The sequence below is a fragment of the Cibotium barometz genome, chromosome 11, assembly GCF_041138505.1.
Source record: "Cibotium barometz isolate CiBa-2024 chromosome 11, ASM4113850v1, whole genome shotgun sequence".
Classification (NCBI taxonomy): Eukaryota; Viridiplantae; Streptophyta; class Polypodiopsida; order Cyatheales; family Cibotiaceae; genus Cibotium; species Cibotium barometz.
The window spans coordinates 34,237,755-34,241,368 of NC_141056.1; the positions used below are offsets into that span (position 1 = coordinate 34,237,755).

At 40.1% G+C, this 3,614-nt stretch overlaps 1 pseudogene; it reads right to left on the bottom strand.

Annotated features, from left to right (window-relative positions):
* Positions 1-391: 391 nt before the first annotated feature.
* LOC147634096 (aspartyl protease family protein 2 pseudogene) lies at positions 392-1,340 on the bottom strand (annotated as a pseudogene).
* Positions 1,341-3,614: the final 2,274 nt, after the last annotated feature.

The window sequence follows — 3,614 nt, forward strand, 5'->3', positions numbered from 1 at the left end:
ATAGTCATACTGCCAAGACACTAAGTACATATGTATTTAACATGAAGTAGAGCAGTGTTCGTAGAAAACATTTTTCCCAACAATTCATAAAACCTTCCACTTCAAATTTTTATAAGTTTTTTTAAAAATTTTAAAGGTTTTAGCAAAATTATAACTAAAATCCCATTGTAGGTTTTTGTGAATTGTTATTTTGAAATTTGAAAGTTATTTTTCAAAATTTGCCATACTAAACCTAGGTTTTTCGTGAACACTGAAGTCGAGATGTATTTTAACAAGCGAAAAAACCAAACGTATACACGAAAAGGCTAGGTAATAATAGACTATACCCAGATCTGCACAATTTTTAAAGAAAAATACGAAGTTCTGCAGTAATCATCTTCTCGCTCGACTTCTAGCATTGATTTGCAGCAAATCCAAGGCGGGAGGAGACAACATCAAACACGACTTGGAAACCTTGTTGGCTGCCCATTTGCGAAGGAAAAGACAAAGAGCCTCCAGCAAGACCTAAGAGGCCAGCAGCCCTTGCAAAAAGGCCCTCATTGTCATGCCCGCACCCCATAGCCACACTCTTCATAGTTACTCCTGTGAAGCTGAGAGCTTCCATGGGAAACTCCCCTTGGCTAAACGACCCATCTCCATAGGCCGCTAGGTAGAGGCAGACGTGGGTCTCTGCTTCACATCCATGGAGCTCTAGCATAGCACACATGGGAGACGTGCATGGAAGCCTCCTAAACGAAGAAGATGATGCAGGGTTGAACACGGGGTCTGTTTGAGCGTAGCAAGCTACACAAGGAGCACATTGCAGCCACATTACATCACTACCAGTGTCCACAAACGTGTAAGTTTGCCTTGCTGGAGTGCCCACCCCTAGCCTTGTAAAATACTCCGCACTCCCTTGGTTCAACCCAGACATCAGAGGGGCAGTGAAGCCACCTACGGACTCCTTTTCAGCAGTGTAGGTTACTGTTTCTACCGCACGATCGCCATTTTTCACTCCATTAGAGGCCAGTTTAGCTCTAGTGGAGAGGGCTACAACTCTAGCTGCATCTCTTGAGGCTTTCTGTGAGCAATTCTTTGGGTGTAGCTTGCAGGTCTCTTAGGGGAGAGTCAGGCGAGTCTCTATGCATCACCCTTATTGTAAGGCTTGCACCACTAGCATCTTGGGCACTATTTGTCCACTGCACACTCTCTGCTTCATGTGAGAGCAACGCTTCATCTTCTTGCAGTGGGGCAATGAGCAGCAAATGGTAGCTGGAATCTAGCTGCGGATCTCTAACAGCGATGGACTCATGCATGCAAAGAGCTAAGCATAAGATTAGATTAAATGCCTTCATTGCCATCATCTTGTGGTGGGAGTAATGGTGATGAGGTGCTTAAGCTGGGCTCATGAACGTGGGCAGAGCTGGCGGTGCAGCAGGGAAACGCGAGGTACAATACCAGCCTACATACAAATAAGCCGACGAAGCTCTGAAGGGTTCCATTTATAGGAAACTCGGATATTGACCTACACAAGTTTAAGGGGCGTGCGTCAAAGGTAAAGATGAAGGTTCCCTTGCTTGTGAAAAGAAGTAAGGCTAGGTTCATATGCAAACACTTTAAAGGCTATAGCACACCCATCACCAGCTACGCATATAGAAACTTGTGTGGCCAAAAGCAGACGTAGTGATATGTGCCATTTGTTGTCATAGAAGTAGAGCTTGGAAAATTTCCTAAGTGTGAAAAGTTTGAGCCTATAGGTTTCTAGACCCACCCTCTTTAGCCTTCAAAATGGCCAAATTAAGCTTGGTTTTTTATTGGCGATTCTCCCAAATAGACATGTCTACATGTTAAAAGCAACTATTGTGTAGTGGAAAAGTCCAGTCATAGCTCAAACAAGATTGTGTTAGACACTTGTTTTTTGGTACATCAAAGTTTAAGCTACTCTAGGATGCAAAGGTGTCTAATCATCTTTGTCCCCCTCAAGGATATATGTGTGTGGCCCCTTTTCACATGTTCCCATCGATGTGTTATCCAAATTGTCATTTGATACACACTTGTATTGTTTTAGGCCTTATCTCAAACAAAGACTCTAAGGTTACCTGATGTAGTGGTACCAAAAGCATGTACTTGATTACTTTGTTAAGTGTATCATAGCTTGTAATAGACAACGGTCTTATAGAATTTTCACACCCACTTATGGTATGAGATGTGTAGATTAAATGGTGAATGGAGTCGTTACTACCATCGCTACATGCTTCTTTCACCTTGTTGAGGGGTTTGTTGATATCTACAAGTTTGTCTTACAAATCACGCTAAGACTACTTCCTATTATCTTCATAAAGGAAGTGCTCAATCATAGAGTACTAATATGGGGAAAAGAGCACATTTTTACAACTAGGTAAACTCCCTTCGATTCCTTGTTATAAAATAAGAGAAAACATTGATTTCCTCTCTCTCTCTCTCTCTCTCTCTCTCTCTCTCTCTCCACACACACACACACACACATCTACATGTGTGTCTAGATGTGTGCACACAAGTACACATGCATGTATAAACAAAGTTATTAAGATTTTACAAACTATAGTTCAAAGATGTAGAAATAAAGAAGATTGCAAATACAATTATTAGGGTAGTATCATTAAGACTATTGGTTGTGGTTATTATCATTGTTTGTAGTCATCAAGAAAGTCATAGCTAATTTTGGATTTCAAAGGGTATATATGCTTTGATAAACATCACCATTCAGAAATTGTAATTTATGTTATCGACTCCTCAGCCAATTCTCTCTAGCTTGATGGGTGTCCAGAAACATAAACACCTATGCAAAAGTCTACCCAAAGTAAGATTGGGTACCTACTTATCATATCATTATAAGCATATGTCACAAGCATGCCATTGCAATTCCACTACAATAGAATGAGGGTTTAACATCGAAAAACAACGCTTTTATAACTAGAAGGGTACGGAGATGTCAAGCCCATTTCGCTGCTAAAAAAGCTACTATTTTCGCTGCAACGGGTTCGCTGCTCAATAGCAAAAATAGTAGTGATATCTATAGGATATATGCACTGCTGTGAGCAGCGAGTGTACTGCGTAGTAAAAAAAAGCTGGGACAGACTGGGGAATCTGCACCACAGGACTTCCCAATCTACCCCAGCTCTTTTTTTTCTAATGTAGACACAGTAAAACTAACACAACTTCATGTCTTACTCATTGTCATGGACAAGTGTAATGTAAAACTTAACAACAAAAAAAAGGACAATTGTACTTGTATATGTTGAAAATCTATAAAATTAAACCAAGTTAAGAAAAAAAAAGTACTAAGAAAAATCAAGATCTCTTACCATATGAAGCTTTAATGGAGAGTTCTTAACTAGGGAAAAGTTAGAAGGGAAAATACTCGTAATGGTTAAGCTTCACTAAGAAGGGAAAAAGAAGAAAAGAAAAACCTAAGAGACGAAAGAGAAAGGAAATGCTCACAAGAAAGCTTGTTTGCATAGGAGATAAAGGAAAAGAGTAGACATACCTTGCTTCAGCTTGAGGAGGACAGGGTAAGAGAGGTAGAAGGCATAAACCTGCAAAAAAACTCAGAGTACAAGTTTATTATATTCAAAAGATAAAACTACACGGCGGCA